This window comes from Mesoplodon densirostris, chromosome 15 (genome assembly GCF_025265405.1).
Source record: "Mesoplodon densirostris isolate mMesDen1 chromosome 15, mMesDen1 primary haplotype, whole genome shotgun sequence".
Lineage (NCBI taxonomy): Eukaryota > Metazoa > Chordata > Mammalia > Artiodactyla > Ziphiidae > Mesoplodon > Mesoplodon densirostris.
Window position 1 is genome coordinate 83,275,768 of NC_082675.1, and position 22,625 is coordinate 83,298,392.

A 22,625-nucleotide genomic window follows, 5' to 3' on the forward strand; every position below is an offset into this window, starting at 1 on the left:
TACCAAACATAGAATTGTATCAGGATTTAGTGGTTTTGTACATTGGCAGAATTACTGCCCTGTAGAATTAGAAGGAACCTTCTGATAACCTCATCCTTATGCAGATGATGAGGAAATTGAGACTAAGAGTGGTTACGTAATTTGCCCGAGTCACAAACCACATTGCTGGCAGATTTGAGAATGCAACTCTTTTCTTGCTATTGATGCAAGATGTTTTCATTTACTTCTGGTAGCCAGGAAATTTGGATTTCTGTCTTCATGGAGGATGTCACAGTTGAGCTGACTCTTGGAGGGTGTTTGGGAAGAGCTGTAGATGGCAAGGACAGTATCCCAAACAGGCTGAGCAGTACGAGCTATGCCATCAACCTAGAGATTCTTTTCTCTCCTCTCCTAAGTAGGGTTACCTGTTTTCGATTTCTTGGTTTACTTCCTTGATGTGATGGAGCTTAACCTCCTAGTAGCTTCCTAGTAAGGTGATGGGGTGTGTGTGTGTGTCTGCGCGTGCGTGTGTGTGCGTGCGTACATGTGTGTGCGTGTTTGAGACCTTGCATGTCATAAAATGTCTATGTTCTAAATACTTGCTTTATAGCCTGACTGTATAGAATTCTAGGTTACTGTTTTAGTCAACATAGAATAGGTTATGCTGCAATGGCAGATTAACTCTGAAATCTCAGTGTGTAAATAAATGCTTATTGCTTGGTTTCACCAAGTCTGCTGTGGGCCTGGCGCTCCTCTGGCATCTTCCTGCAGTTCCCCAACATATCATCCCATGACTCCTGGTTGCCACAGCAGGTGCAAAAGAGAGCTGACAGGTCACACGCTGGCACTAAATATTTGGCCCAGAAGTGACGCATGTCACTTGTGCTCACAGTCCATTGGCCGGAGCCAGTCACGTGGCCCTGCAGGGGGGCGGGGAAACGTGGATGTGCTCAGAAGAGTTGTTGACTATAAATGTGTGCCGCATTGGAAGCAGACTTCCTCCTGGAATTTCGGAGACATTGCTCCACTAACTTCCAGCTTTCAGTGTTATCACTGTGTCAGTTGCCATCTCTTTCCCAGTCATTTGTATGTAAATTTTTTCTCTTTCTGGAAGCTTTATAGTATCTTTCTGTTACTGTCTAAATTTTAAAATTTCACCATGATGTGCCTGATTATTTTTTCTTCTTCTTTGGGTGTACTGAGCATTCCATGGATTCTTCAGTGTGTAAACTTGTGTTCTTCAGTTCAGGGGAAAATTTTAAATTTTCTTCTGTAATGCTTTCCCCTTCATTTTCTTTCTTTTCCTGACTAAAGCTCTTTTCTTGTTGGATGTTGGACCTCCTGGATTGATATATTAATTTTTTTTAGCCTTTTCTCAAATATTTAAGTCAGTTAATTTTCTGGTTCTTTTTTGGGGGGAGGATTTTTCAGTTTTCCTTCTGTTGAATTTTTATTTTGGTTTATAGGAGTTTTTGTTTTCTAACTGTTCTACCCCCACTTTTTAATAAATAGCATCTGACTCTTGTTTCAGATTTGCGATATTTTTTCTTAGGCTTGTTTCTGTTGCCTTCCCTTCCAATAGGCTTAGATTTCACCTTTCTCTCATTTGTTTAAGCCAGTTAACTCTGTTGTCATTTGTTTTCCAGTTTTCATTGTCCTTGTGTTTTTGTGTGCATGTGTATGGAGGTAGAAAAGTATATGTTTCATTAGAAGCTCATCCAAAGTTTTTTTCTTTTTAATAGTTTTTTTTGTTTTGCTAGGATCAGTGAATATTAAAGTCTTTTACTTTGGGGGAAACCCAAATCTAATTTTTCTTTAAATAAAGGTTTTCAGTGTGTTTTCAGTTAGTGCTGTCATGAAGCCACACCTATGTCACTGAACGTTGTGCAACTTAATTTATGAAATGCTTGCTGATCTATGGTGGGTAACATGAATTATTTTTAAGTTGGATCATTTTAAAAGCGTCAAGAGATCCCCTGTTTGGCAGCCTATAATAAATGATTACTTTTGACAATTAAGTTATCATTTTACAGTGTGTATAACCTTTCCATTTTGTAAGATTTTTATATTTGCTTAATAGGGGCTGAATCATTCATTTGAATAATTATTGCTCTGCAGGATGCCCTTTATCGCTAATGATCAGTGAATGTGGTTTATATTCACTCTTAATATACATTTAATAAATCTTTTGTGGATTACTTTTTGTACCCCAAATCTGCTCTTCTTTATTAGGTATACTTATATAAAAATGAGGAAAAGATTGTTTTAACTAAAATCTCTTATTCTCTAATGCAGATTGAATGAAAAACTCTTACATATTCTATGCAAAAGCATATGAACCCATAATTGACATATTTCATTTTAAATTGGAGCTTTGTGTTAAGACCTAAAGGCTGAAAGCGGTCAAAGCAATTGCTTTACTTTTCAATTATTTTTATGTGCATGTTGCCATTAGGAGTTAAAAATTTTTGCTTTAGTAGTTCATTATATTTAAGAGACTTTATGTATGAACACATTTTGAAGAAAGAAAAGTAGAGAAGGAACTCCATCATTATACTATTTGGTACAGCACCCCTGTCCCAGAATAAAAATAAACAGTAAACAGATATTTGGGCCCTACTTAATTGTCAACAGTATGTCAAAAAATTCTCAAAGGATCTTACCTACTTCATAGTTTAACCAATAGTTTAATACTTTCTTATAGGCGGTGGAAGTGGTGAGACTAGGGATTTACTATGTTTTTAGCTAAAACGTTGGTAAGTTCATGGAAAGGTGTAAAAATGTGTACATTTAAAAAATTAGCATGTATATACATAAAGACAGTAATGAATTGGTAATAGGTGTACTACTGTTTAAATACAACATGTTAAAATCTGAATCAAAAAATTGAGAGTGAGTTTATTTCATTAATCAAATCTTATAAGCCAGCTCCATTAACAGTTTAAATGATTGAATTTATGAACATTTGTTTTATATTCAATTTAATAGCAATGTGTTGAACACAGTTATAGGAAAAGATACTTAGAAGTGCTCACAAAAGTTCTCTACAGGTTAAATTTCTAAGTCTGCATATTTTTGTTTTCATGGAATCAGATAATTTTAGAGCTTGATGTGTTTTAGAAATCAGCCTCTTTATTTTATATGGGGAATCTGAGACTCACTCAGTGTCACATAGAAAACTTAGTGCTACACTGTATTTTTGTATATAGCCCACAAAGTGGGATTTGAATCACTTGAAAATTTATTAGGCCTAGAGTCTGTCATACAGAGTGAAGTAAGTCAGAAAGAGAAAAACAGATACCATATTGCTAACACATATATATGGAATCTAAAAAAAAAAAGTGGTTTTGATGAACCTAGGGGCAGGACAGGAATAAAGACGCAGATGTAGAAAGTGGGCTTGAGGACACGGGGAGGGGGAAGGGTAAGCTGGGACGAAGTGAGAGAGTGACATGGGCATACATACACTACCAAATGTAAAATAGATAGTTAGTGGGAAGCAGCTGCATAGCACAGGGAGATCAGCTAGGTGCTTTGTGACCACCTGGAGGGGTGGGATAGGGAGGGTGGGAGGGAGACGCAAGAGGGAGGGGATATGGGGATATATGTATATGTATAGCTGATTCACTTTGTTGTACAGCAGAAACTAACACACCATTGTAAAGCAATTATACTCCAATAAAGATGTTAAAAAAAGAAAATTTATTAGAGCTTTTGCTGTAATTATAAATTCATTCATTTTTTTTTTTTTTTTTTTTTTTTTTTTTTTTTTTTGCGGTACGCGGGCCTCTCATTGCTGTGGCCTCTCCCGTTGCGGAGCACAGGCTCCGGACGCGCAGGCTCAGTGGCCATGGCTCACGGGCCCAGCCGCTCCGCGGCATGTGGGATCCCCCCAGACCGGGGCACAAACCCGTGTTCCCTGCATCGGCAGGCGGACTCCCAACCACTGCGCCACCAGGGAAGCCCTATAAATTCATTCTTAATTTTAAATTTATGGCAACTTTAAGTCTACTTTTCTTAATTTGATTATATTTAAATGTCTGCCTTTGTAGCCATGCAAATATTCATATTGCTTTTTTAAAAAATATATTTATTTTAAATTTATTTTTGGCTGTTTTGGGTCTGTTGCTGCGCATGGGCTTTCTCTAGTTGTGGTGGCTTCTCTTGTTGCAGAGCATGGGCTCTAGGCGCACAGGCTTCAGTAGTTGTGGCTCGTGGGCTCAGTAGTTGTGGCTCGTGGGCTCTAGAGTGCAGGCTCAGTAGTTGTGGCGCATGGGCTTAGTTGCTCTGCGGCATGTGGGATCTTCCCGGACCAGGGCTCGAACCCGTGTCCCCTGAATTGGCAGGCGGAAGCTTAACCACTGTGCCACCAGGGAAGTCACCATATTGCTTTTTAAAATAAAGCTTATTGTGTGAAGATCCAGAGGATCTAAAAGAAGTGAAAGCAATTCTGTTACATTGACTACATTTCAGTTATTTAGTGAGGAGTTGGAGATTTTACCCTCCTTGCAAGCTATCAAATTAGCCAGAAACAGTTTCATGGTTGCTGCCAGAAGACATGAGACTCCTGGGTCAGAGATACAGGACTTTGTTACTCAGGATAGTGACAGGCATCTGGGGCCAGTTCCCTGAGCACCAGTGCAGTGTTGAGGGAAGACTGGGGTGGGAGCGGGGACAGAGGGGAAAGCAGGAAGCTAATTAGGAGGCCGTTGCCGTAATGCAGGCAAGGTAGGACAGCAGCTTGGTCCGGTGTGGAGATTGGACCCCAAAGTGATTGGACTTTGCCTATATTTTGAAGATAGGAATTGAGATTTTGTGACCTATTGCAGCGGTCCCCAACTTTTTTGGCACCAGGGACCGGCTTCATGGAAGGCAGTTTTTCCACGGACGCGGGGCTGGGGCTGGCCAGTGTGGGAGGTGTTATGGTTCAGGCGGTGACGCGAGCGATGATGATGGGCAGTGGCAGATGAAGCTTCGCTCGCTCGCCCACCGCTCACCTCCTGCTGTGCGGCCCTGTTCCTAAGAGGCTGAGAACCCGTATCAGTCCGAGGCCCGGGGGTTGGGAACCCCTGAGCTATTGGATGTGGAGTGAGAGAAAGAAAAGCCATGGGTGATTCTGAAGGTTTTGATCTGAGCAGTTGGAAGAATGGAGTAACCATAAATGAAAGTGGGAAAAACTGCAGGTAGAGCAGGTTTGGGGGTGGGATGGGAAAAATCCAGAGTTTAGTTTTGAACATGCTAAGTCTCAGGTATCTGTAAGACAGCGCAGCAGCAAAGTCAAGAGGGGAGTTGACTATAACTGGGCTAAATAAAGAGATAAAAGTTTGGGAGTGGATGACGCATCGTTATTCCATGCATGAGAATGAGTGACGTTGCTGGGGGACGTGAATGTAGATAGAGAAGCAATGACCAGGGTCTGAGTGCAGGGTGCCCCAACGTTAAGAGATTAGAGGCTGAGCATCTGAGGGGTGACCGGCTGTGTCAGATGCTGCTGGTAGAGTGTGTAAGATCAGGACTGAGAGCCGGTGCCGGATTTGCAGTGGAGACGTTATGAGTGACCTTGGCAAAAGCAGTTTCTGTATCATGGTGGTGGAGTAGGTCTCTGGCTTGGGTTTAGGAGAAAATGGGAGAAAGGGAATTGTAGATCTCAGGTATGCATGATTTTCCCAAGGCGTTTTGCTGCAGGGGGGATTAAAGAGGTAGAACCATAGATTGTGGGGAAAGTGGGGTCAGGACAAGTTTTTTTGTATCTGTGAGAAGTGACATTTTTAGGAGTGATCCAGTAGAGGGAAATTTTTGGAAGGGGAAGGAGACCAAGCACACCAGTGGAGGGGGCCCTGTAGAAAGGTGCGTGGATGTATATAATCAAAGGATGGATATGGGTTGATGTGGTGTTGGAGTCTGCAGTTTTCTTCTGAAGTTCTTAATTTTCTCTCTGAAATAGGACACTGGGCTATCCGCTGAGCTTGAAGATGGGGGAGTAGGTGTTGGAGGTACAAGGAAAGACGTGACATGGTCCGCAAGGAAAGTGAGAGGTGAATGGACCAGGGGAATGTGGTTTGATTTCCAGGCAGCATTAAGGCTCCATCTGAGGTTCATGGTGATGACTACAAAGTGAGACCAGCCAGAGTGGTCACGTGTTTCTCCAGCCACGTTCCCTGTAAGGGTGCAGGCGTGGCGCAGGGAGAGGCTGATTTAACGGGTGTTGTGGTTTTGCCAGGGGAGTTTTTCAGATGAGAATGGGGGAAGGGAATTGAAGGTATGAGCTGGGGAATGATGGTGATTAATCATGGGATATAAGCTGAAGTAGGGAGGGAAGAGGGTCATTGAAGAGCTGGTGGGGTTATTACTCTTAGCATTTAAACTTTGAATATTTCATACACCAAACAAAAAGTAACGTCAGAGTTGCAAAAAGTTATTTTAAGTGGGCTGAGGAGGAGGGGGCTGTCTAGTTTGTAATAAAACAAAAATAATGCAATATTCTTATCTATTGATTTACTTTTCTGTTTGGTGGTCATGCCATGTACGAAAGCCAAGAAAAGACCTTGCGTTCTGCTCTGACCTACCTGATGGATCTACTCAGCCATTCCCTTTTAAAAAGTACCTTAAGAACAAACAAATTTACAGACTTTATTCTTATAAAAACACTCCATGTTTATTATAGAATATTTTGAAAATAAGGTATTGAAAATAATATTTACAAAGTCTTCCATGATCCAGTTGACAGTTATGCTGTATTTCTTTCTGGTCTGATTTTCCTCCCTATTCTTTCTACATAATCGAGGCCACACTTTACATAAGATTTTGTTTCCTGTGTTTTTGCCCTTAACAAATGAACAATATGAACTTTTCCCCCATGTTATTTTTAACTGTATAAATATCAATTTTAGTGGTTCCCTAAAGTTCCATTGTGTAGATGTTTAAGAATTTTGTTTACGGTTCTCATAATGTTGGAAATTAGAATGTTTCTGGTTTTTTAAATTTAAATTTATTTTTCACCACATAATAATGCAGGGGACATTGTTATGTTTTGTTTTCATATTCAAGATTTATAAAAATAGCATTATTGGGTCAGAGTATGAATATTTTTAAGAGTTGCATATAGCTAAGTGATTTTTTACAACTATATTAAGACATTTTTAAGTAGGGAATATCAGCATTTAGGAAAATCTTGGCTGATTTGACTTGTGAAAAATCACTACTATTTTAATTCGCATTTCTTTGATTCTTATGAGGGTCAATATTTTTCTGTGACTGTGTTGAGCCAATTGGTTATCCCTGTGGAAAAATGCAAATTAATCCCGACCTCACACATACGTCAGTGCTGACCAAGTATTAACCAAGGGCTTACGTGTGAAAGGCAGAACTTTTAATACTTTTTTATAGGAAATAACAGGAGATACATGCTTTCATTGTTGGAAGAATTTCTTAAGACAATAGAAGCGGCCTACAATGAGGGAAGACTTACAGATTCGACTAAAATACAGTGAGAAACTTAAGTTCTTCAAGACACCACAAAAAGAATAAAACGTCAATACACAATACAGCTCTAGAAAAAAGAAAGTAGGTGATCTGTATAAACTGATACGGAGTGACTCCTAGGGGTCTGAAATTACCTGCCTTTTCATAAGTCTTTGTTTTCTGTATATCTAGTCAAGCATTTTAATCATTCTTTCCTGTAATAAGGAAAAAAGAAAAATGTTTAAAAGCCAGCTCATTTTACGTTGCCACCAGTGATGTAGGAGGGTTCCAGTTTCTCTACATTCTTGCTAAGGCTGGGTCTTGTCCTTCTGGTGGTGGGTGGTGGTATCTCACTGTGGTTTTCATTTACATTGTCCTCACGACCAGTAGTGTGAGGACACCTTTTCATGTGCTTACTGGCCATTTGTATGTCTTTGGTAAAAGGTCTTATTTAAGTCTTTTGCCCATTTAAAAGCAGGTTATTTGTCTTTCATTCAGTCTTAAAGAGTTCTTTATATATTTGTTCTGGGTGCAAGTCCTTTATCAGATACATGGTATGCAAATATTTCCTCCCAGTCTGTGGCTTTTCTTTCCTCTTAATGATTCATTTTGCAACACAAAAGTCTGTAATTTTAATGAAGTCCCAATGTTCACTGGTTTTTATGAATAAGCTTCTCAGTTGTATGCTGTTAATTTATCTCCAAATTGCTGAAATGGTTGCTTTTGACAGTTTGGCCCAGCTTTATAGTTGCTTTTTACAGAGAGGATTTATTAGCTTCCCTTTCCATCATGGCAGAAGTGGATCCCTCTTGATATATACTTTTTAATTCCTATTTTCAGATGGGGAAACGGAGGCATGGATGCCCAAGATCATTGGGCAGTGGTGGCTGTGATTTGAACTCCGTCAGGATGGCTGCAGAGTCTCTGCTCAGAACCACAAGGCTCTGTCCTCCCAGGCTCCATGTTGTGTTAACACAGTCAGATAAAGTGACACGTGACAGGAAACTGCCAACGGTCAGCTCTTGTGTCTATTGCTTGGCAACTTCCTTTGTGACTTTGGGCCAATTGTTAAACATTCTAAGGTTTCATTTACTCTTCCAGAAAATGGAGATAAAGATAGGACCTTCCAAACAGAGTTCTTGTGAGGATTCAAGGAGATTAGTGTGCATTTTAGTGCATAGTAACCTCCTGGTGGGTGGTGCTTGTGGTGGTGTTAGTAGCCGTAGTGACAGGACACCTCCCCTCTTCCTCCTGGTGTGAGTTAGGTCTCTCTGAATGATGGTTGCATCCTAAATGTGTTCCTTTTACAACCCTACTGCAAATGCTTGCTTACTTAAATTCTCTACTAGAATCTAAGGGCCTGGAGGGTAAGGGCTTTATCTTTCATCCCTGTGTTTTTACTGTGGTTTGCAGCTATCTCCTTATACTGTTCAAGGAAGTGCAGTGTTTTATCAGTGTCAGGACAAGTATGTGAGCTGGAGTGATAAATACTGTAGGAGAGGGAGGCAAAGAGGTGGGCATAGTTAAGGAAACATACAGAAATTGTAGTGAATGATGAGAACCACTTGTATGGAGTGAACTCAGTGGTACCGAGGTTGTTTGATGTCAGGGATTTGGCTGGATCAGGTGTTCATTCCTGGTCTTCATAGGGATCAGAGCTGCTGGGAGAGTCTGGGTTGTGAATAGGAAGCAAAAGACTGAAAGAAGAGAGTGCAGTATATGGAATGAGACAAGGCAAGGTGCAAAGGGGAAGATGGATCAGGAGATTAGAAGCTGGGGAAAACTGGGAACAGTTTAAGCAGGTTTAGAGAGACGGATGATTAAGGAAAGCTGTTGAGGCCTTACCTTTGACCCTGAGGGCATCAGAGTCCTGCTTCTCATGACACAGGTGGCTGAAACACACAGACACACATTCCTTTACACAGGCCGCAGGTTTTCTTTTGTAAGGGGAGAGGGTGGTCATTGTTCTGTAGTAAAGTGAAACCTGCTCCATTGCTACAGGAAGATCTACTGTAGAAAATGTATGTCTTGCATGTAGGGCTTCCTGATCCCATTTCCTATTCACTAGAAGTGTAATCCCTGATAACTTGGATATTCTTTGAGACATTTACTATACATATTTAGGCGTACAAATAAATACACAAATGGCATCATATTTGCATTTTATTTTGTAACTTGCCTTTTTCCAACAATATATCTTAGACCCCTTTCTTTATATAATATTCCATCGTATTGATGGATTATAATAAACTAGTCCACTGATTTTTGATGTGTATTTTTATTGTTGCTCCCTGATATTTAGATTAATTCCACATTTTTACCAAAATGAATTATGCAGCAAAAGTCTTGTGTAGTGATTAAGTGGACTCGTTCTGTAGAATCAGTTCTGTGATCTTAGGCAAGTGCCATGATCTCTGCCTCAGCGTCCCCATTTATGCAATGGGAATGTTACTATTGTTACGACTGCCTTTAGCTGCAAGCACCCGTATAGCTTACTGTGTGGTCAGCATTTTTTAAGGACATCACATTTATGAACACATTTAAATCTCACAACTAACTTGCATGATTGATACTGTTATTTCTAAGATAACACACCGATAAAAGGTGGACCTGGTATATACGTGAACTCGTGCATTCCGGTTTCAGAGGAGTGCTTCCCACTGTGCTCTACTTGTGCCCAGTACCGAACTCGCTGGGTCATCGGGATTAAACGAGACACAGTGTATTCCAAAGGCTTAACCCAAGGCCTGGCACATATCAGGCCAATATGCGGCCTATACTTACCAATAGTAGGCCATTACTAGGTAAATGATCAAGTAATTTTTTTTTTTTTTTTTAATTCTGTAGCAAACATCGTTTTCCATATGTTCCTGTTTTCGGCATGAATACAGATCCAAAAGACAAATTCCTAATAGCATAATTATTGGTTAGAGCATACGTGAATTTTAAAATTTTGATAAATATTTTCAAATAATCCTCCACAAGTTGTACCAATTTGCACTTCAACGATTAGTTATCAGAGCTAGTTTCCCATACCTTTGCCAACGTTGTTATTTAGTTTTTTCAAACTCATGGGTGAAAGATACTATCTTGTTTTGCTTTGAATTTCCTTTTCAGTGAATTTTTAAGGTTGATATACAGTTTACGTACAGTGAAACTCACCCTTTATCGTGTACAGTCTGTTGAGTTTATACAAATGCATTCCGTCCTGTAACCACCATCACAATCTCATTGTAGAACAGTTCCCATCACGCCCAAATTCCTCTAATTTCTTTGTGGTGAATGAGTTGAGAATCTTCGAGGGTGTTGATTGGCCACTGGAATTCATCTTCTCCCTCTCTTGTTCGCCTGATTTCTCTCTCACTTGTTTTCTTGACTTTTTTCCCATCGTTCTTTTTGTGTGAACTGTTCCTTTGTATATTTTGCCCGTTTGCTTATAGGATTGTGTGCCTTTCTCTTACTGATTTCTAAGAGCGTGGTCTATGTGACAGAAATTAATCCTTGGTCATATGTGTTGGCAGTTTTCCTCCAGTTTGTTTTTTGGCTTTATGCCATTTCTTGGCTATCCAGAAATTTATACATTTTGCATTGTTACCTTTGTCGATCTTTTTCTTTATGGAGTCAAGGTTTTATGTTGTGCCTAGAAAGTCTTTCTGGCGGTGCAAGTTTTTTAAGAGTTTCCTTCAACTTTCATTTATTTATTTATTTTGTTTACATATTTGATCCTTCCGGAATTTATTTTTACATAAGAAATAAAGTCAGACTCTTGCTTTCCCCACCACTCCCAAATGGTTTTCCAACCTACTCTCATCGTTTCTTTAATAACCCACCTTTCCTCCGGTAGTTCAACCTGTCTTAGTTACAGAGCCTTTCCTATGTGTCTGGTCTGTTTCTTGACTTCCTAGTCTTTGTCCCTCCAGGTTTAAGCGCTCACAGTGTGTTCTCACATCCAGTGCAGCTCATCCTCCTTCATTTGTCCTTTAGGATTTTCCTTACTCTTTTCATTGTTTATATGTCAGAGTTAACTTCAATATCATTTTGTCAGGTTTCTTGCAAGGACATCATTGATGTTTTCATGGGATCTTGAATTAATATTTTGACAGAATTGAATTGTTTTATTGAAGAACAAGGTAAGTCTTTCTATATATTTAGATCTTTTACGATCCTCTGAGAAGTTTTAGAGTTTTTCATGAAGTTCTGGACATTTAAAAAATTAATTTCATCTTTTTAAAAACTGTTATAAGTAGAATCTAGTCTTTTATTATATTTTCTTACCAGCTTTTAAAAAATATAGAATTATTAGTGATTTTTACATATATATTTTGTAAGCAGTTACTTAACTGAGTTTTCTTCTTTCCCCCCAATAGTTTCTCAGCTGCATCTGTTGTATTTCCAGATATTCATTCAATCATGTCACTTGTAAATAATGACAATTTGTCTCCTCCTTTCCAATATTTATACTTATTTCTTACTCTTGTCTAATTAATTGGCTAATATGTTAAAAATAATGCTAATTAAAGTATTGATAATTGGCATCCTTGTTGCTGGCTTTCAGCATTTCTTCATTATTCATTATGGCTCATAATTTTGTTATATGTATCGTGTTAAATGTCCATATATTTCTATTTTACAAAGACTATTTTGGGGGGAAGTCAGAAATTGATGTTATTTTTTCAGATCTTTTTTGTTCTTTATAGCTATGCTCATATGATTTTGCTTCTTCGATCTATGATAAATTATACTAATAATTTGCAAATATACAGCCATGCCAGCCATCCTGGGATGTACCTTATCTAGTTGAATTGTTTCCCCCCACTACTCTGAATGTTTGCTGATGTTTAAGATTTCTGTTTCGGTATTCATAAGTGAGATTGGTGTTTTGGCTTTTTAGAATTTGTTGTCTTTGTCCAGTTTCGGTATCAATGTTCTTTTGACTTCAAGAATAAATTTGGGAGCCTTTTTTTTTTTCCTCACTATGCCCTGAAGAGTAGTTTAGTGAGTATTGGACATATATCTATAGTGACTTGTCACTTTCTCTCCCCAAGGGAAGAGAGGGCCATGGTAGTTCTTGGATAGCTTTCTCAGGTTCTTTGACAACTATTAGCCTCTTTTGGATTCCTCCCTCTTCTGATACAAATTTTGGTAAGATATATTTGCCATAAAATTATCCATTTCATCTGAGTTTCAGGTTAATTTTCATAGCATTTCAAAGTACTCTTACATATTTTGATTTCTCATAGATCCATAGTTATTGCTCTTTCAATTTCTAATTTTGTGTAAATACATTTTCCCTTTTTTCTTGATTATGACAGCCAGTTGTTTTTAGCTTATGCCTTTTTTCATTCTTTTCTATTAGAGGATTTTTTCCCAAAATAATTAGGATTGGTATTTATCAGTTAATGGAAAAACTGCACTTAAACATACACTCATGTACTTCTAAACATTTTATTTTAAATTAAAAGAAGTAAATATGCACTCTCATTCATTTCCAAGTGTAGGACCAGTGTCTTTTCTTTAAATAATCAGTGACTAAAAACTCTATCAGTTTGAATTATATCATCTCCAGCCTTCCATAATGCATCATCTATGATTTCCAGTTTGTCACTTCTTTTAAGTAAAATTATAATCACACTTGCAAAGCAACCTTCGTACAAAGGCCGAGATATTTTTTGAAGTAACATTTTCATAGTCCTTTAGAGTGGTTTTGCTTAGACCTAATTCCACAGAAAATTTTTTTAGCCATCTGCATTTATTTAGTGTCTACAAATCGATTTTTTTTGTAGAAAGAACTTAAAAAAAAAAAAAAGACTCTAAGTTCAGAAAAGTTTGGATGAGCATCAGCAATGCCCAGGAACTATTTCAGTTACTGGGGTCTAACAAGTGACCAAGTGATAGTGTTCCTGATCTCAAATAGAATACAGTAGATATAATTCAGCTGATAGAATAAGAAAATCACAGGAATGCTGAAGAAGAGGAGAATCGGAAGGAGGTGGCTGATAGAAATTTTATGATGTTTTGAAACTTTATGAGGCAGTTGGTTTTAGTGTGTTGTTTATATGTAACATATGATTGGATTTAAAAAAACCAGATCTGAAAGTCTTTTTCTTTTTATAGTTGGGTGTATCCCATTCATATTTATTGGCATAACAAACATTGGGACCTAAATTCCATCTCCTGTTATGTTGGCCATTGACCTTATTTTCCTTTTTTATACGGTCTGTTTCTTTCCCTCATTTCTACTTCTCCCTTTATGGAAAGGCTTTAGTATCTCTTTTTTATTTTTCCTTTTTTATAAAGGTAATGGCAGGTAGTGACCTGACAGATTCAGAAGCAGTGGAGTAGAATCCAAGGAGCTGACCTGGAAGGGCATCAGCCATGTCACGCTCAGAAACTGGCTGGAAATTGAAATGCAGAGAGATGGTTACAACAGTGAACCTGCTATCTTGCTGATTTTTAATGTGGATGCTTTGCTTACATTAAAAGTCTTTCTCTTTGTTCTTTTAAACTGTCTTCACAGATAGTTTAAGCTATCAGTTCTCAAGGTATGGTTTGTGGATCCCCTTTCATAATAATGCTAAAACATTTGCCTTTTTCACTGTATCGCCATTTTTGCCGAGGGTGCAAAAGCAATGTGAATAAAATTGATGGTGCCTTACCACGAACAAGGCAATGGCACTAACTGTGTAATAGTATTAAACTTTCATAGTAGTCATATGTTCTTCACCTCCAAGCACTTGCAGTAAGAAGAAAATCCCAGTTACATTTAAGAATGTCATTGATGAAGCTATAAAAATTATTAATTTTATTACATTTTGACCTTGAGTACACACCTTTTCAAAATCCTTATGATGAAATGGGAGTGCGTAGGAAGCACGTGCACCACATACTAATGAAGGTGTCTTGAGTGAAGCCTTGTGCCATTGTTTGAGTTACTTACTGAAGTAGCTGCTCTTTCATGACACGCCACTTTTACCTAAAAGAACAATTGACAAGACAAACTATGGTTAATCAACTTGAGTGTTCAGTCGATATTTTCTCATAAATGGTCAAAGTAAAGCCTTCCTCTTCACGGACAATATCGTTGCCCACATTAAATTCAAGCAAAAATTAGAACTGTGGAAAACTTCTATCTACCACTGTTTGCTTAACTGCTTCCCAGTACTTACAGACTTTTCTGATGAGATCAGTGGTGATATTAAATGTAATTTTTTGATATTGTATAATGAAATAACTAATATATGATGTTAAAAAACCATGCATGCATAAAAGATTCATTCAAAATGTCACTGAGACCAATGGATTTAAATGTAGTAGAGTAAAAAAATTCTTGATATGGCTGTAGATTTCTTAGCACTACTAACTTTTAAGAAACTAGCACTTGATTTTGTTCTAGTATCACAAGAAGACTATCCTCAGTTATATGAAAAGGTTATTAAATAAAGTATCCTCCCCTTTCCAGTTCTCTATCTGTAGGAGGTTGGATTTTCTTCTTACACTTTAACTGAAACAACATGTTGTAACAGATTGAATGCAAACACAGACGAGTGCAGTTGTCTTGTCAGACAGAGAAAAGATTTACAATAACGTAAAACAGTACTACTTCTCTCACTGAATTTTTATTGTTTGGGAAAATGTATTTATTGTTCTTGAAAAGTTATTTATGTTAACATGTAATGAGTAAATTGTCATTTAAAAATGAATTAATAAATATTTTTATTAAATCTAATTTCGAATAGGGATTAAATATAATAGAGTAAAAAGATTCTTGATATGGTTTCAGATTTCCCAGGGTAACTAACTTTTTTTTTTTTTTTTTTTTTGCTGTGTTGGGTCTTCGTTGCTGCGCACGGGCTTTCTCTAGTTGCTGCCAGTGGGGGCTACTCTTCGTTGTGGTGCGCGGGCTTCTCACTGAGGTGGCTTCTCTTGTGGAGCACGGGCTCTAGGTGCGCGGGCTTCAGTGGTTGTGGCTCGCAGGCTCAGTAGTTGTGGCGCACGGGCTTAGTTGCTCCGTGACATGTGGGATCTTCCCGGACCACGGCTCGAACCTGTGTCCTCTGCATTGGCAGGTGGATTCTTAACCACTGTGCTACCACGGAAGCCCAGGGCAACTAACTTTTAAGAAACGATTTCAGTAGATATAACCCACAAAGACAGAGCTTTTTGTGGCCTTCAATAATGTTTAAAAGGACAAAAAGGTCCCAAGACAGGAAAGTTTGGGAACCGCTGCCTTAAGCACTAGCACAACCAGCAGGGCAGCTTGTTATAGGGGAAACGGGAGCTTTGGCGTCAGCAGCCAGGTTCAAATTCTGGATCTGCTAGTTTTCCTAGTGGCAAGTTATTTAACTTATTTGGGCAAGTTCTAATCCCTCTGAGACTCAGTTTCCTCACTTTTAAAATGGCAATAATGCTGTTTTGTTTGTTGAAGGTTAGGTAGTTGTTTTGATGTTGTCCTTTAAGTTTTTTCATTTCACAGTGGCAAGCATGACTACCTCCAATCATTCCTTAAAAAAGAGGTTGTGAAGTTATTTGAAGATATTATCTTATGCCTGTATGGATAAAGCATTCATGTCTAAAACTTCCCCTTGAACCTTTGTACACATTTTCAAATATATGTGTAAACTTAAAATTTTACAATTAGAAAAGCAGTGAAACTAATTCAGAACATTTACTTCGGCATGATGAGACAGATGGTAATCCTATAAAAAGATGGCATATATTTTTAGAAGTGCAAACAGAAAAACAGATACTCTTAAAAATTCCAGAGTAATCTTTGCCTAGAAAATGAAGGGAAGAGATAAAAGACCATATGGTCTACTAGAACTTTTTGTAGTTTCTAATGTTTAGGATTGAATTTTGTTTATTGAATGTTATATTAAGTTGCATATGGGTTGGTAGTTGAAAAAGGAATAATTATCAAGTAGATAATTACCAAGTACTTTTACTGTGGTTGTCAGTCTTGTTTTCTATGAAATGGATGTGATAGTGGGAAGCAGAACCATTTGAACCCCAGATCTACTAAGGGTAATTTAAATGTAACACTTACCACGTCAGAGGCAGTTACCGAATCTGCTCTTGAGGCAGTTACATACATCAGCATCAAGTCGCCTGTCATTGTGGACCAGTGTTCTCATTCATTTTACTTTGTTGTTTATTCAGCAAATATTTATTGAGTGCCTTCTCTGGGCCAGATACAAGCTAGGTGCTGTGGTAACATGCTGGGAAAAAAATGGACATAGTCTCTGCTTTTGTGTCAATCATAGTCTGATGGGGTGATAGGTATTAATCAAATAATCATACAAACAGATGTAAGCATACATCCCAGATAAAAATCGTAGGCCAGGGAGGTATGCAGTATTCTGAGATCATGTAATTGGGGGATTTCACATAATCAGGAAGAGTAAGGCATGTTCCCTAAGGAACTGACTAATGAGCTGACGACGTGTGAAGGAATTAGTCAAGGAGGAGAATGGAAAAAAAGAAAACAACACACAGTTCAAATCAAAGGAGCAGTATGTTAAAATGTTCTGTGTTGAGTGAAAATACGGTGAATATGAATGGAGCAGAAATCATCAAAAATAGCCAGATTGTGTAGAACTTTATTGACCATGTTAAGGAGTGTTGTAACTTTTTCCTGAATGATGGTGAATTATTGCCTGAGGTGGGGAGTGAGGAAGGTGAAGGTGGGCAGGGGATCTGTTCGCCATACCTGATTAGGTTTGCATGTCTACAGTTTACTGACTCATAGTTACTGGGCACCTCCTGTGCCCGTGCTGTGTGTTCCTGGATGCTTGGGACACATCAGTGAATAAGGCAGAGTTAATATCCCTACTTTTGTAAAGCTTATGTTCTTTAAAGAGGGGGGAGAGTGGGGGCTTCCCTGGTGGCACAGTGGTTGAGTGTCCACCTGCCGATGCAGGGGACACGGGTTCGTGCCCCAGTCCGGGAAGATCCCACATGCCGCGGAGCGGCTAGGCCCGTGAGCCATGGCCGCTGAGCCTGCACGTCCGGAGCCTGTGCTCCGCAACGGGAGAGGCCACAACAGTGAGAGGCCCGTGTACCGCAAAAAAAAAAAAAAAAAAAAAAAAAAAAAAAAGAGTGGGGAGAGTGACAGAGAACCTACCAAGACAGTTGTGTTGTCTGCCAGGGAAAATGAATGAGCATGGTAAGAGGGTTTGTGTTGCAGCCTAAATGGTGTGATCAGGGCAGGTCTCGGTGAGAAAGTGACAGTCGTGAAGACTTGAAAGAAGTGGCGGGGGAGGAGTTGGTTGTGTAATGTTTGCAGCCAGCACCCAGGCCCTAAATGGCAGCATGTTTGTAGTATCCTCAGAGCACCAGGAGGCGAGTGGAGAGGGCCAGGGAAGAGTGGTGTAGGAATGGGAGCGCGACATCACGTGAGGCCTTACAGCCCGCTGTAAAGACTTCTGTTTTTCACTGGGTGAGATGGAAAGCTCTTTCGGGTTTTACTCTTCCTGCAGTTTGGCAGTTGGATTCGAGGAAGACCAGAGTGTATGTGGGCAGGAGATTAGGCTGTTGCCTTCTTATAGGCTGCCTGGATCCTGCAGTATGTTCTTTCTTTTTTTTTTTTTTTTTTTTTGTGGTACGCGGGCCTCTCACTTGTGGCCTCTCCCATTGCGGAGCACAGGCTCCGGACGCGCAAGCTCAGCGGCCACGGCTCACGGGCCCAGCCGCTCCGCCGCATGTGGGATCCTCCCAGACCGGGGCACGAACCCGTGTCCCCTGCATCGGCAGGCGGACCCGCAACCACTGCGCCACCAGGGAAGCCCAGTGTGTTCTTTCTTATTCAGGCCTCCTTTCCACTTGATGTTCTGAATCTTTCTTCGTCTTCTGAACCTACTTTTCAGAACTTACCTAGTTATGAATCCTTGAAGCTTGGGCACGTGCTGCAGATGTTTTCCATGCAACCTCGGGATGAGTCTGTTTGTGTTCCTAGCTGCATTAACTGTGTCTACACACCTACACACACACACACACACACACACACACACACCCCTACACACACACCTACACACACACACACACACACACACGTTTCTAATGACTGGTATATCCATAACTGGTGGACCCTGAAGGGTTTGCAACTACAACTATTTCCTACCAGAATTGAAATTGAATGTAATTCACTAAAATTATATCACAAAATTGGGGCATTATGAAGAATTGCTTGCAAATGGAAACTAGCTATGAATAAAACCTTTATATGCAGTTGACTCATGTTTGAGTCTCTCCAGTGCTTTATGTTGAACTTGAACTCTCCCCACCCATCCATTGTTAGAAAAATTTAAGAGGCATGTGGCCTGTTAGGAGAACTTGGATAGTCCTCCCCTAGATCTCCAAATGGCTCCAAATGATTTAACATCTTACATTTTATTCAGAAACTGTTCATCTGTTTTTCAGATGAGGCAGTTTGAGACCCCTGGGTTCTTTGTGGGCTTTTTTGGTTTGTTTTGTCAACAAAGTTACACTCCCGATGGGTTTGTGTCTGTGTTGGAGAGGGTGATGTGTGGTCTTAGAACTGGGAAGTGCATATATACTCTAGACCATGTTCGTATTTGAAACCTTTTAGTTCTTCTCATGGCACTTCGAACCAGACCCAGGTGCCTTGCCGCGCCTGTCTTGTGCCCACTCTTCCTTCACGCCTGGGACTCCAGGCACACTGGGCTTCTCAGTTTTGCATCTGCAGTTTCCCACCTCAGGACCTTTGCACATGCTCTTCCCGCAATCTAGAAAGTTGTTCACTCAGCCTTCCTTTGCATGACTGGCTCCTTCTCATCATTCCAGCCTTAGCCTAAATATTTGGCTGTCAGAGAGGCCTTGGATACGTGTCTTACGTGTTTATGGAGCCTAAAGTAGGAACCCTGGTGTTCTCTGATAGCCTCCCTTTCCTTCATGGTGTCTGTCACAGTTACCAACGATCATGTCCTCCTTGCTTTACTTGGTTTGTGTCTGCACCGCCCAAGCAGCCCCTCCCAGGAAATGGTGAGCCCCGGGGCCTTAGGGCCACTGGCTCTGTTACCACTAAGGTGCGTTCTTCCCACTTACAAAGTTTTCTCTGAAGACAGAAGACCTTTTTTGTAGGTCAGGACTTCTTTGAGGGTGTGAGGAAAGTGACAGGTAGAGAAAGGAACATAGAGTATTTGGTCTGTGAGTTCAGGGGATTGGCAGAGCCACTAAGACCCACTCGTGAATTTTACCCACACCCTAGCATGCAGCAGGTTAGGGTGCAGCTAGGAAGCAGCATCAGGAATCACTGTGCCCTCCCCTGTGTCTTTATTTACAGTCTAGTCTGACTTAGGGCTTTTAATCGTTGGTCATGTCCGTAGTTGACTGCTTAAAGATACTCTATCAGATTGTGTCTGTCCGGTCTCTTCCTATCGTTTTTTTTTTTCTTTTTTTGAATATTATTTTATTTTTTATACAGCGGGTTCTTACTAGTTGTCTATTTTATACATATTGGTGTTCCTGTCATTTTCTTTCTCCCATCTTGGAGCTCACAGATTTCATCTCTTAGTTTTGAATCACACATCTTAACTCCTCTTGGATCCAGTAGAGTATCTTACAAACGGGAGGGGGAAAGGGCAGTAGAGGACTTCATGAAAAGCAGCTTACGAGCAGAAAGGACAGTCTGTAGCACCTACTGTAATATTTTGAGACTGAGGACAACCTTATGTTTCTTTTGGATCCTCAAGACAGCATAGTACTTATATAGGTAATGCCATTGTTATGCTACTTTTCACCCAGCCTCAACTTGTGAGATCAAAGATACTTTTTATTTTTAGATGTACTTATACAACTACATGATACTAAGTATTGGGGGAGGGGATGTTATTTAGTATATTTACTGCCTTCTCTTTACTAGTATTTATTTGGTGGAATTTCTTCAGTAGTTTTCACATGTCTGAACACATACCATGTGAAGTATGGGAGTGGACACCCGTTACCGTATGGTAGAGCTTGCTAACAGATAGACAAGTGTTTTTCTGTGTGGCTTTTTTTATGTGGAATTGCCAATCCTTGATTGTTTGTACTAATGACTTTTGATTCTTATAGGAGATAGAGTGCTTTATTTTTTTTATTATTTATTTATTTATTTTTTTTTTTCTGTACGCGGGCCTCTCACTGTTGTGGCCTCTCCCGTTGCAGAGCACAGGCTCCGGACGCACAGGCTCAGCGGCCATGGCTCATGGGCCCAGCCGCTCTGCAGCATGTGGGATCTTCCCAGACCAGGGCACGAACCCGTGTCCCCTGCATCGGCAGGCGGACTCTCAACCACTGCGCCACCAGGGAAGCCCGAGTGCTTTATTTTTTAATTTTTTTATTAGATCTTTATTGGAGTATAATTGCTTCACAATACTGTGTTAGTTTCTGTTGCACAACAAGGCGAATCAGCCATATGGAGTGCTTTATTTTGATAAGAGGAGATTTAGCCAGTTTTGCACAGTGTGGATTTTTCTATCCATTTACTTGACAGCTAAGGAATATTTATTTGGTATCAAAGAGTTTAAGCAGTGTATATTAAGTATCTAATGATAGTTCCTGGTTAGGAATATAAAAAATGAATAAGACATGGTCTCTATTTTTTAGTACTACAATCTGGTTGGAGAGATAAGACATGAATAGAATACAAGCAGTTCTAAGTCACTGTGTGACATACTATTAAAGAGGTACAGGTTGAGTATTTGGAGTCCAGAAAAGGGAGGGAACTGTTTTCTGGCTGGGTGATCAGAGAATATTTAAGGAGGAAATATATTTTTTAAGGAATTCCCTGAAAGGTGGATTAGGAAGAAGAGAACATTTATCAGGAGGAGGAAAATAGTATAAACCAGGCACAGCGGTAGAAAAACAAGACTTCATAATTAAGATTGAAACTGAACTAACTTTTTTTTTCTTCCCTTTTTATATTGAAATACAGCTGATTTACAATGCTTTAATTTCTGCTGCACAGCAAAGTGATTCAGTTATACATATATACATTCTTTAATTTTTTTTTCCATTATGGTTTACCATAAGATATTAAATATAGTTCCCTATGCTATATAGCAGGACCTTGTTGTTTATCCATTCTATATATAATGGTTTGCATCTGCTAATCCCAGCTTCCCACTCCATTCCTCCCGCAACTCTCTCCTCCTTGGCAACCACAAGTCTGTTCTCTGTGTTCATGAGTCTGTTTCTGTTTCTGTTTCTTAGATAGGTTCATTTGTGTCATATTTTATATTCCACATATAAGTGATATCATATGGTATTTGTCTTTCTCTTTGTGACTTACTTTACTTAGTATGATAATTTCAAGTTGCATCCATGTTGCTGTAGATGACATTATTTCGTGCTTTTTATGGCTGAGTACTATTCCATTGTATCTATGTACCACATCTTCTTTATCCATTCATCTGTTCATGGACATTTAGGTTGCTTCCATGTCTTGGCTGTTGTGAATAGTGCTGCTATGAACATAGGGGTGCATGTGTCTTTTTGAATTAGAGTTTTGTCTGGATATGTGCCGAGGAGTGGGATTGCTGGGTCATATGGTCATTCTATTTTTAGTTTTTTTTTTTTTTTTAAAACTTTTTTTTTTTTTTTTTTTTTTTTTTTGCGGTACGCGGGCCTCTCACTGCTGTGGCCTCTCCCGTTGCGGAGCACAGGCTCCGGACGTGCAGGCTCAGTGGCCATGGCTCAAGGGCCCAGCCGCTCCGCGGCATGTGGGATCTTCCCGGACCGGGACATGAACCCGTGTCCCCTGCACTGACAGGCGGACTCCCAACCACTGCGCCACCAGGGAAGCCCTATTTTTAGTTTTTTGAGGACCCTCCATACTGTTCTCCACAGTGGCTGCACCAACTTACATTCCCACCAACAGTGCAGGAGGGTTTCCCTTTTCTCCACACCCTCTCCAGCAGTTTTTATTTGTAGACTTTTTACTGTTGGCCGTTGTGACAGATGTGAGGTGGTACCTCAATGTAGTTTTGATTTGCACTTCTCTAATAATTAGAAATCTGAATTAACATTTTATATCATTCCTAGAAAGTCAGCTGGGCCTGACCCTCTACGTCGAGCTTTAAATAGATTTACATGCTTGGGTTTGGGAGGCGGTGGGGTGACGCTCCAGACAGACCAGATACAAGCCATTTTGGATACTGATCCATTGATCTCGTTTATCGAGAATTTGC

The 22,625-nt window shown here is 39.7% G+C and overlaps 1 protein-coding gene across 4 annotated transcripts in view; it reads left to right on the top strand.

Annotated features, from left to right (window-relative positions):
• Positions 1-22,625, top strand: part of SOCS6 (suppressor of cytokine signaling 6) — a 35,112-nt gene that overhangs the window by 5,928 nt on the left and 6,559 nt on the right. Inside the window, exons 1-2 of one of the 4 annotated variants that reach the window (XM_060119380.1) lie at positions 7,528-7,542; positions 8,281-8,454. The exons of the other annotated variants lie outside the window; for them this stretch is intronic. The gene's annotated coding sequence lies outside the window, so the exon portion shown is untranslated. Of the gene's footprint in view, positions 1-7,527; positions 7,543-8,280; positions 8,455-22,625 lie in introns of those variants that run through there. 4 annotated transcript variants of the gene reach the window in all.